Here is a 12451-nt window from a genome sequence, read left to right as displayed (position 1 = left end):
ATATATTTGTAATGCCTGATTCACAGAAGTGCCATTGGATATTAGCATGATAGTAAGAACAAGTCTAAGGTGAAAGTTTGTAGCACACATACATTCAACTAATCAGGTCACTCAACAACTGTTTACTGAGTATCTACTTTTGAGCAGGTCCCAAGGATATGGTGATGAATGCAAATTAATGGTGATTCGCTCTCAGTAAACCCATACCATCAAAAGATAGGCACCTGTCAGCTACAATGATGAAATGGATTCATGAGAATAAATAGAAAAGAACTAGTTTTGTGACAGCCAAAGGCAAAAGAACCTGGCTGAAACTGGGGTCCAAGATTGTTTTCCAGAGGAAAAAGGGTAGGGGTGTGAAAAGAAGAGGAGTGGAGTGAGGCAGTTGCAAAGCCACAGAGACAGACAGAGGGAGAAGAGCAGGTGCAAAGGTGGGGCACATTCAAGGGAGGAGGAGGAGGAAGGAGGAGGAGCATCACAGCTGGAGATGGGAAGGAGTGTCCAAAGAACAGTCAAGGTTGGGAGGCGAGCAGAAAGAGAGTTGAAGCTAGTGATGCAGGTGGGAGGGAAGACATCCAAAGCCATGTGGCCCTGGAACACCTGTTAGGTGTTTTGATCTTAATCTTTTAGTAGGAGGTGACACAACTGACTTGAACGTCAAGAAGTCCATCTAGAGACATCTGTCAAAGGTCATCACAGCTCTGCCTCTCAGCTCATTATCTGAACCACTCACCTGGATCCAAGTCACACTGAATTATGCGAAAGCTGTCCCTCCTGTTTGTGTCTCATCTTCCCAAGGAGAACATGAACTCTCCAGGGGCCAGAAATAGACCCTCCATGTGACTCCATGTGACTCTGCTTAGGCAGATGATATGCTCAGGTGTGAGACAAGCCAAGGATAAGGCAGTGGCTCATGTTCAAAGGTAAAGCCAACTCGACTTTATAAACTTGTTTAAAATAGTGGGGTGACTGTTTCTTCCTAATTATTGCATAATACCTAAGATAAACATCCAGAATAAAATTTCTCCCAATTATTATTTTTAAAGTTTAAGTCAAAAAATAATTCCATCCCACCCTTTCCACACACCTTGGTCATCATCCTTCATCATCTCCTTGGCCTCTTTTGAGTCATGGACTCAGCTCTCCCTTGTGTGTCATCTTCTAAACTGCTCAAGACGAGGTATTCTGAGTCCATGGAAGATGCTGTCACTGGAAATTTTATTCAAAGCTCCAAGAGCTTTCTTTCATTTGCCCAAAGGTAGATATGTATGGTTCTACAAGGTCACCACTCACAATGTGCTTTTTTTGTTTTAAAGTGAACTTTAAAAGACTAGCTTAAAATACCTCTAACATTTTCAACAATGAAGTCATACCTTCAGAAATAACCAAATCTGTAAATATTTTGCCTCTTTTTTTTTCTTCTCTATTTTATCAGGGGACATCTACACGCTTCCAGCCCCATCTCCCTGCTACTATCAACCATTGAGGTCTCTTCAGGCTAATGTCTTTCTCCAAACACTTCCCTCATGTTTGGAACAAAGTAACTGGGAAAGTGTCAGGAATGAGATATGTGAGGGCTCATACTCCATAGAACAGCTCATGGGGAGAAACTTCACCTTACAATCAGCTGTGTATTTTAAGTGGTTGTTAGATGAGTCTATTTATCTCACTTTCGGTCATGGCTCAAGGGACATAAGATAACGTGGATCTTTTGCTGGGAAAAGTATTGTGCAACTTTTAAGAATATATTTCATTTCATCTAGGCCAGTGTTTCTCAGTAGAGGGGTGATTTTTGTCCCCCAGGAAATACTTGGCAGTGTCTGGAGATATTGTGGCTGTTCACAACGAGGGAAAGGATTGCCGTTGGTTAGAAGCCAAGATGTTGCTAAACATCATGCAAGGAACAGGGAAGCCCCGACAGCAAAGACTTCTCAGGCCCAGATGTCAGGACAGCAAGGTTAAGAACCCTGGCTTGAGCTGATCAAGGACAATGGTGGCTCACCAGGGATCCTATCTCTGAGTCCCTTATTCTCTCCTTTCACAGAGGCTCAAAGCACTGTCTTCCCTCTTTCTTGAAACTGAACTGTTGGCCAGCACCATGCCTCAATAGGCTAATCCTCCACCTGCGGCACCGGCACACCGGGTTCTAGTCCCGGTCGGGGCACTGGATTCTGTCCCAGTTGCGCCTCTTCCAGGCCAGCTCTCTGCTGTGGCCTGGGAGTGCAGTGGAGGATGGCCCAAGTGCTTGGGCCCTGCACCCCATGAGAGATCAGGAGAAGCACCTGGCTCCTGGCTTTGGATCAGTGCGGTGTGCCGGCTGTAGTGGCCATTTGGGGAGGTGAACCAATGGAAAAGGAAGACCTTTCTCTCTGTCTCTCTCTCTCTCACTGTCCACTCTGCCAGAAAGAAAGAAAGAAAGAAAGAGAGAGAGAGAGAGAAAGAAAGAAAGAAAGAAACTGAACTGTTGAAGACAGTCCTTCTGCTCTGCCACCAATGTTTTGTTGTCCCAAATTCCCAAGTCTCTATCTGTTGAAATGAATGGGTGAAAGGAATGACTGAATTCTGAATCAAGGGTGTCAGTGCACCCCATCTGACTGTTTGCTGAGAGAGGGCTGTGTAGGAGTGGTTCTAGTCCTCACCTCACTCTTCCAAGACCAACCACAGGGTTCATTATTCCAGAGGTGGGGCCAGTGTCAGGTTCAAGGGCATGGACTCAAGCAGAGTTGGTTAGGGCATGAACTCTGGAGTCAGGGGTGAATCAGCTGTGCGACTCGTGAGCTGGGCAGTCGTGGGGAAGGTGCTAACTTCTCTGGGCCTCCACTTGCTCATTTGTACAAAAACAGTGATGATAACTGTACCTGCCTCACAGGAGTGTTAAGAAGATTGCTTGAGGAAATGTAAGAGTTTAGCACAGACCTGGCATGTGATAAGTACTCAATAGTGCTCACCACTAGAATTCCAGTATTAACACTTTTGGAGATCATGGCCCTTGAGAAAGTAATCAAAATCAGACTTTTCCTCCCCAAAATGGCACACACATGCATTCAAAGTCCAGGAGCCATTTTTTTTTTTTTCCTGAATCTCCACCATGAAAGTTTTGCCATTCCTGGGTCTTTCTTGTATCCTCTCATGGAATTCTCCGTCCTCTGAAATCCTTCAGCTCATATTGACAATGCCATTCAAGTTCTCCCTCAACTTTATTCCGCCTCGTGTTATTGATGGACAGTTTGTGCTTACGGGTGTGTGTCGGTCTCATAGCCAGGTCATAAGCTTCGTGAGACAGGGACTGTCCGTAGTGCTTCTTCATCATCTTTTGTAATAATGGGATTGTGTATTGGTCTATGGTTCTAGGTCAAGTGGGCTACAATGAGTTTCACCTGGGGAAGATTTCTAAGTCACTTCTCAAAGTTCCCAGGAATATATATTCCTTAAAGTTTACCAGTTTATGGTGATCTCGGCCAATTTAGAGAAGCATTGTTGTTACAGGAAGCCATCACACACACATCGTGGTGATTAGGAGACAGCTGCGTACCTTACTAGATGTCAGGCACCGTGGCAGGTGCTTTCTAGCCTTGGATTCCTGACAGCCCCACAGCGCGCTGAGGCAGGGATCATCCTAGCTTTTGCGCATTGAGAAGCCGCGGCACAGAGAAGTTCAGTACCTGGAAGCAGCAGGGCTGACGAAGAGTTCAGCCTTGCTGCCTTGACGTGGACGAGTGCTGAGACCCTGTGATTGCCGTCTCAGTAACTCTCCAGCTGTGCTGTGATCGCACTGGGCAATGCACCGCATCTCCTGAGATCCTTCCAGTGTGTTGGCTACTGAGAGTTTTTAATTTCTCTGTTCAAAGTTTCACCTGACAGCAGGACTTTCAAGTGGATGTGAACAGAAAAGGTGAGGAGGGCACGTAGGGAAAGAAGGCTCACAACCCCACAGCCCACCTCCCTTGAAAGGTGAGCCAAGGAGATGCCCTGCCAACCATTTTGCAGGAATCCTCTCACCGTGGGCTATTTTGGTTGCTGCTAACTGACAATCAGCAAGCGATGGCTGTTTGACCAGTGCTTCGAACTGGCTGGGAAATGATCAAAAGGGCATTTAAAGCACTTCTTTCTATACTTCCCGGAGTCTCAAGAGGCATAGCTTCATGCTCAATGGGTCAAGCCTCTGCTTGCCTCGCTGGTACCCTGTATCAGTGCACCGGCTCTAGTCTTGGCTGCTCTGCTTCCCATCCAGCTCACTGCTAATGCATGTAGAAAAGCAGCAGAAGATGGTCCGTGTGCTTGGGTCCCTGCTGCCTGTACAGGGAACCTGGATGGAGTTTTGGGCTGCTGACTTCCAGCTGCTGGGCCCATTTGGGGAGTGAACCATTGGATAGTCTGCCTTTCAAATAAATACATAAATCTTTTAAAAATGTAATGGTGAACCCAAGTCCTCCCCACTCTGAGTCACAGAGAATGCACAACCTGCCGCAAGAAAGGTTGGAGTGCTGCTCTCCAAGTGCGGCTGCATCTGGCGGCAGGTGTAACAGGTGCCTGCTTCCAGGTTGGCCTGTGGGAGCTCGTGGCCACACCCTTGCTGGTGAGCCGGTGAGCTGGTGAGCCGGTGAGCTGTTGGTGAGTGGGGAGGTGGACCGACCATCCGTCTTGAGTTAACCCCTTTCGCTTTAACATCCGTCTCAGACAGACTGAACACGCTGTTGGCAAAAACTGCCTTTCCTTTTCCAATGTGACCCTAATCGACACTGATCTTTTTGTGATTTTTAATAAAACCTCAGATGCAGAATTTTAGGGGCACGAGACTCTTAAAAAGTCATTCTTTGCCTTGGAAAATTGTGTATGTTAAGGATCATGGGGAAAATTTTTAACAATAATGGTCAAGTGGAAAGTGAAGGTGCAAAAGAGAATTCTACGAATCCACTGTGCTGCTTCTCTGAGTGACTTCGCTTCCTGCAAAGGCCTTCGTACGATGTGCTTCCTGAAGAGAGCAAACCCCCGGGAAGGTGTCTGCCTGTGAATGCCCCAGGAGCGGTGGAGGAAGGCACCCCAAAGGCTCTCTGGGACCATGCACTGTTGAATACCTTTGGTTTGTTTTTTATCATCCGCTCTGCTTTCTCCCCCTCCTCTCTCCTCCCTCCCTCACTTCACTTCTGTCAACATACTCTTTGGAGTTTCACAGACCTGTTTCGCTGCAACTGTGTAAAATCAAAGCAACTGAAAGAGAAACTCAGATTCCTTTATAACCTCCAAATGAGAACGGGTTGAACAACGAGACAAACGCGAGAGGCACAATGAGCTAAACACGGGTGCGTCCTGCGCAGGGAGGGCAGTGCACCTGACATTTGGCTAGAAAGCAGCTTTGTAACTCATGCAGATATTGGGAGGCAGATTCCTCTGTGCAGCCTGGAAATATTTAGCTTTGCTGCATCCGAGGGCATAAATTGACATTGATTCCACGAACAGCTCTTGCTATAGAAAAGGAGGGTGGCTTGAAGCAGTACTGAGGTCTGCCCAAGAATCCCTTCCGCGACTCCCTCACCTGCCAGCCTTGAGACTCCTCTAAAATCCCGCATTTCCACTAGAATCCTGGAAAGCTCGGTCATTACCAGGATGTAATGACAGGTCAGTTAATTAATGGTGCACATTCAAAAAAGGGAGTGAGACAAACAAGGCAACTAATTTTGATAATGAACAGATTCGAAGTGAGCAGATGACAGTGTCTTCTGTATACAGTTCCACACCAGCCGTGTTTTTGTTTGGATTCTGTGTTAATTTTAGAAACTGTAAAACACAACACACCAAATTGGTTGATTGAAAAAGTGTTACTTCCCAGAGGCTAACAATCTGTTGTCTCCTGTGAGAGGCAGGAGCTTGCAACATGAGTGCCTGCTCAGTTGTAGACAAGCAGCTTTGTGGAAATCAGGGGACTGAGACAGTCGCCCAGGTAGCCCAGTGCCTTGCTTAGCGGGAGACTTCAAGTGCACTGTCTGTCTGTCTGTGTATTCCCCATTCCTGCGTTCGTCCTTCTGTTTATTGTATAATTGGCTCGATTGTCTTTGCCAGTGCAGACTGGGGCTATATTTTGATCTGGAACATTACCTTGCTAGTTAACGTTATAGAGAATCTTCTCCCTAAAGACTTGTCAAGGAAGGTTGCCATTTCCAACAATCCACAAATATTTATTCCTGAAGGGCTATTGAATTTTTATGGATGTTTTAAACCCAACAGCATCTAGTTTCTGGGTTTTTTAAGGAAGGAAGAAGGAAGCAAGAAAAGACAGAAGGAAGAAAGATTGGTGTGTGATTGTAAGTTTAGATAAATGCTGAAGAGATGCTTAGCCTTCCTTTAAATGAGAAATGCTGGCTGCTAAGTTGTTGGATTTTAAATCATATGATAAAATGGTATGTAAAGAGGCTATATACAACAAAGACACACGTATCTGCCCTCCTGGGATTTCTGTTTCGAAGTAGAAAAGGTTATTTTAACAGAGCATGATATAATAACAAATGCCGTAGCTAATTTATTATGAAATTATCAATGGTAATTTTTAAATCACATTTTATGAAAGTTGACAGTGAACGTGATTTTATATATATGCCAGTTTCTTACAGTCAGTCTTCCTACAGTTAACTGTTCATTCATAAAAACTCAGAACATGGACTATACTCAGAGGTAATAGAGTTTCATGAGAATTAAAACAAGCCCCTGTTTTTATTTGGTAGGGGGAGCTTTGGCTGGACAGAAACATTTGCCCAGAATATCTGTGAGATGTTTCAGATAAACATTCAGAATTAGCTCTTGGCTATGCAAGTGAGCCAGGAAAAAAGGAAAAAAAGATGGGGGGAAAAAAACCCCGACTCAGCCCAGACCCCTGTGGCGAGTGGAAGGGCTCTGGAACACCTCGTGGGTTGGGCTTCTCGTTGTTCTGCTGGGTTGTTCGCTAGTTGTGTGATTTGTTGTATCCATGAGTGCTTCTGCATGGTAAGGCTCTCTTCCTTGTTGCAAAGATAAATAAACAGAAATGCAGACATTCTGGGGCGGATTCATTTCCTTCTCCCTTATTAGAATCTACTTGGGCCCCCACCCGCACCCCCTTGTCAAGCCTTTCTGTTTTCTGCTATCTCTTTAAAGAAACAAAAACAAAAACAAAAACACCACAGCCATTAGAAGCAACCAGCCGCACACCTTGTGCTGGGCGTCCGTCCTGGCGAATGTTTTCAGAAATGCGACACAACTTTTCCTTTCGCCTTAATGAGCCTTGAGGAGGCCCAGCTATCAGGCCATTGGTAATGAGGAGGAGGCATGGTTTTGATTTACTATTGCAGTTTTAAACAGATCAAGAGTCCAGCGCAATTGTTTTGTTCTCATTCTTCTATCCATTTTTCCTCAGTTCACTGACTTCTCAAAGAAAGACCTTCCCTAAGTAGTTGGCAGGTTCCCAGCGTGATAAGGCAAAGTAGCCAGAAACTTGTGTTGTTGTTTTCTTTGTCCTGGTTTCCCTCTGCTTGAGGACTCCGAGGCCCGAGGAACTCCTTGGAGTAGACTTGGCAAGTGTGGACCTTTATCAATGAAACACAAATCAAAAGCCTCATCGCACTGGCTCCTTGAGGTTCTTAAGCAGAGGAATGTTCTGATCACTGAAGCTGTGTCAGGCTAGAAATTAGAAAGTCATAAAAAATATCGCACTCTCCCTGGTGGGTCGTACATTTAATTGGCTCCCCAGCAGGAGTCCAGCTCCAAGTCAGAAATGCTTACCCTGCTTTGGAAGGACCGCATGCTAATACTACCAAAGAAGTAAGAAAGCAGGCAAAGGCAGCGGAGAAACCAGGGGCCAGAAATCCGTGGCACAGCGCTAGAAAGAATAAAAGAGACAGGAAGGAGCGTGAACTCTGAATCTCTTTCAACATGGAAATTTGCGCACACCACCCCAGACCAGGCAAGTTTATGCGCTGAGGTCAGCTTGGACCAACATCCCGGTTCAGGACTGAAGTTATCCCTCAGATGAAATCCTGGCTGCAGGAAGCACTTCGGGAGAAAATGGACTACGCTCACACATCGCCGGCTGTTTGGGATTTGTCTTAAAGACTGGCCAGAGCCTCACTTGGCCAGAGCTCAGCATTCCAGGCGGCGGCCGGTCCCAGGCTCGCGGAGTTTGGATGCGGAGCCCTCGGGAAGTGCGGTGTTGTTCAGGACTGCTTGGACCACAGAGCCTGGTGCTCTACTGCCACCTTCTGTCCCAGCTGTTGTGGCAGGAGGCGGCTCGGCTCCCGGCCATCCAGAAAACCCGTGACCTCTCCTCTCTGCCTTTCAGGCGTAGGTCTCAGGAAACCTACACGCTCCCAAGGTAGAAATGTCCTCCCCACCGTGCACCTGCACACTCAAGGCCGTGGCCTTTGAGCCTTTGAGATGGTTTCTCCCAGAACCAGCATTAGTGCATTTGTTTGCCGAAGCTCTCTAAGCCCCTGCCCCTCTACCTTCCAGAAGTTTCCATAGGTAGAGAGATCTGGGGCGGGGGTGGAAAGCTGAAGGCTTTCTGTTCTTAATCGTCAGCACACTCTGTCCGTATCATTGCCAGAGACAAATGGGATGGCGTGCAGGAGAGGGAAAGTAAGATTGAATAGCAGGAAGGGAGCCCTGACAGCAAGATCTATTGCCCCATGGAGCGGCGTCCCCAGGGGCGAGCCATTGGTTGAGATATTTAAAACCTGAGTGGACACAACATTAGACCCTGCTCCCCAGGGAACAATTCGGCAGCAGCTCCTGGGACCTGACCCTCGCCAGCACAGAGGTCCTTCACAAGGCTAATTTTTTATGATTTCTCAATTGACTTCCCATTATAAAAAGTATTCTGTTGCCGCTGCGGAATCCAATCGCTCTGGCGCTGAGGTCAGGATGGTGTCAGCCTGCTTTCATTTTTGTGCAGCGTTAAAAATGTTCCTCTGCCTACTTCCTCTGGCGCAAGAAAAGCAAACTCACATCATGAAGTCTACACATAACGCATTTCAGGCAGCGGGTGGCGGGGCCTGCCCTTGACAACCGGCCAAGACACAGCTCACAGGGCACCAGGGAACCTGGGCAAATTCTTCCCCTTTCAGAGTCGCCCATTTGGGTTGGTTTGTTTCATGGGTCGGGATGATGGAATCTGATGCCAGCCGGGGAGATTTTGGAAGGACTGCGACGGCGGAAGAAATAGCTCGGTTCTGCTCCTCATTGCCGTGGCTGCTTGTGTGGGTTTTACACTTGTCAGCTTGCAGGTCTGGACTGGGGGAGACGACAGGGAGGGAGGGGTGTGGTCATGTTCTTTGCCGGCAGGTCCTCCCTCTCTAAGGTGACTTGGCTCAGCTCTCCAGCTACTCATCGTTAGGCTCCATGAATTGTTGGGGATGGGGCTGGGAGCTGGTGTGTCCAGGCAGACGTGAATAAAGACAACGAGAAAGCAGATGGAGTCCATGGGGACAGAGCTCTCTGGGCGTCCTAGGGTCGGGGTCGGCGATCTGGCTGCTGCCCGCTCCCTTCACCTCCAGGCCCCGCAGTCCTGGCAGGCTGGGGCTGCCGTCTGTCCTCGGTGAGTTCTCAGGGCTTTCCTGGGTGCTCAGCCTTCTTCCCATCCCTTCCACGTGGTCCTTGCTCCTTCTCAGCCTCCGGTTCTCAGCTGAAAGGTCATATGCGCAGGGAGATCGCCCCAGATCTTGCAGCCTGGGTCAGGTCCCCCCAGCACACGCTCTGCTTGTGTTCCCTCTCTGTTGGAGCACATGCCACCAGGGTGACCCCTGAATCCAGGACTGGAGGTTTATGGCCACCTCCCTTCTCCCGCCAGTACGTGCTGTGTGCAAGCAGGCACTTTCCTGTCTGATTTGCAGGTGTTGCTCAGGGCCTTGTTCCCAGTGAGGTGGATGAACCAATGAAAGACTGAATTAATGAAGTGCCATAACACCAGGAGGCACCAGGCACTGTGGCAGAAGTAGAGATTAGGAAGTTCACCTGGAAGGGCTTCCTGGAGGAAGAGGCATCTTTAGTAAAATGTTTCCTTTTGTAGAAGGGACTGGGGGCAGTTTCCACAAGACACAACCCAAGCCAGCCTAGGGGTGGCACCACGTTTAAATTTCTTATTACAAAGCAATATGTGTCCGTGGTAAGAAATTCAAACATTACTGAAAAGCATAAATACTAAAAGCCACCCTTCTCACCTCCGACACAAATCTTGACCTTGTGCAGACAACCATTAGTAAACAAGGATGTTCCTTCTGCCTTCCAGACCCTTGTGCGTCCTGCCCCCCAGGCATTTATTCTGCGCAGACTGGAGTGCTGATGTGGGCCTCGGGAGGGGCCTCTTCCCTCTGCTTGCCTGGGGACCTTGGCCAGGCTCCAGGATTTGCAGACTGCCACTCGCTTCCTGGGAGGGGCTTTTTACGTTGTTGCAGTAGAGCGTGTCTGGCCCCAGTTTGCCACTTCTGGGAAGCAGGTTTTGCTCTGAAGGGACCTCTGTTTTCAGTAGGTACCAAGATGATGGAAAAACAAGACGTGTCAGGACATCTTAATAGAATGAAAAGTATGAACCGTTTCAATGCATTTATGCTCAGTGATGTCCAAGTGCGGCAGTACCTTTACTCGTCCCTGCACGTGTGTGTACATGAGCACACGTACACCACACACGTGAGGAGCAGACTGGGGTGAGGACAAGAGTGGTCATAGGAGTCGCCACGTGCGAAATCCTCAGAATTGGCCTGAGTGCTTTCCATGTGCTATGTAATCCAATCCTCACGGCAGCCTTGTGAGCTGGGTCCTGTTATTATCCCCATCTGACAGACAGGGCAACTGAGGGATGGGGAACTCAGAGGTCTTACCCAGGGTCAGCACACCAAGCAAGTATCAGGGCTGGGATTTGAACCCAGGCAGCCCGGCACTAGAGCCTATATGCTTAGCCATGAAGCTGTTTGGGCATCTGGCTAAGTTTAAGAATGAGAGGGGCTGTGTATGGAATCAGAAGCCCCAGCTCTAACCCCTCCTAACTATAGGAGCTGGAAATACGTGAATTTCTGTGCGTTCAGTTTCAACCCTTATAAACAAGGGTGATAGTGGGCATGCTGAGGATTGCAGGGCCTGTCAGTTCAAGTCATGGATGGCAGCACTGGTCACCCTGAACTCCATTTGGATCTCCCACAAGTGTGGCAGGTGCTCAAGTACTTAAGCCATCACCTACTGCCTCCTGGGGGGCACGGTAGCAGGAAGTAGATCAGAAGCGGAGGAGCCCAGACTTGAACCAGGCACTCGACTACAGGATGCCAGTGTCCCGTGCAGTGACGTAAGCTGCCAACTCCGGCAGTGGCGCTTTTTAACATTAAATACACTTTGCTGGGACCCCTGAGAAGAACGGTGCTGAGCTACAGGAATCACCTGCATCAAAGTGGGGCGTGGGTGCGGTGTGCTAGTGGTCCTTCCTGCCAAGCTGTCTGCTGCACCCCCACTCCAGGTGTGTTCATTATGGATGTGGATTTGTGTCACAGCAGTCCTTATCGCGACTACTTTCATCCAATTACTGTGTGTGTATGTCAAGTTATTTGTGCTTATGGTGAATGTCAAACAATACAGGAAAGGTAACGATGATGCTATGTTTTGAAATGCTCACTTCTGTATTTTCAAGGTGCTGTGTTTTGTGTTGTTGGCATGTGAGTTACAGACCTGTACTACCCAGAACAGATTTTTAAAATAGCACGCAAATACCATTCTTCCCCCGAGTCTTGTTGAGGCAAGTCTCGCTGTGAGATGTTAGTAGACAGCGTAAACAAGGAAAGGAAACCTCTGGAAGGAATCAGGTGGACATGCTCAACTCCGGCAGATTTCCATCAGGCTTTTTCTCCTGTTCTGGGTTGTTCGTGTTTCAGTACCACACAGGGAGTCTGACCTTGGTTTATAACATGCCCATGAAACGTCTATTGTTTTTCCCTTTAAAAAAATAAAAAACACTCGCAGAGAATGTAAAATATCCTCCTCTCCTGCTCCGTGCCTCTTCCCCCCAGCAAACACGTGTGAAATCTCACGCATATTCACACGCGTGGAGGCTGCCTGTCCGATTCTAGATGACAAGGCTGTTCTCCATGTGTCTGTCAGAGACGCCAGACCCCAAAAGCCAAACAAGTCCAGATGGGAAACCACAGGCCAGCCTCCTGCCCCTTGCGGTGTGTTGTCACCTCATGTGGGTGTGCAATGAGGGAAAAGACCCGGGGGGTCATCCCCGCTTCTGAACTGGGCTTAGCAAATGGGGTGACTCTCTACACCCAGCTCCCGTGTGTCACCGGTCCAATGCCGTCCTTGGCTTGACCACCTAAAAGCCACTGGCTCTGTGCCTCCACTGCCCACCAGATTTCCCTTCCCTGCTACAGAACAGAAACTGGAAAAGAACTCAGCTACATGCTGGGGGGGCAGAGCAGCCCAACAACAGTTGTTCATTTTGACTTCG

Source organism: Oryctolagus cuniculus, chromosome 15 (assembly GCF_964237555.1).
Source record: "Oryctolagus cuniculus chromosome 15, mOryCun1.1, whole genome shotgun sequence".
Taxonomy (NCBI): domain Eukaryota; kingdom Metazoa; phylum Chordata; class Mammalia; order Lagomorpha; family Leporidae; genus Oryctolagus; species Oryctolagus cuniculus.
This window is presented reverse-complemented; position numbering follows the sequence as displayed.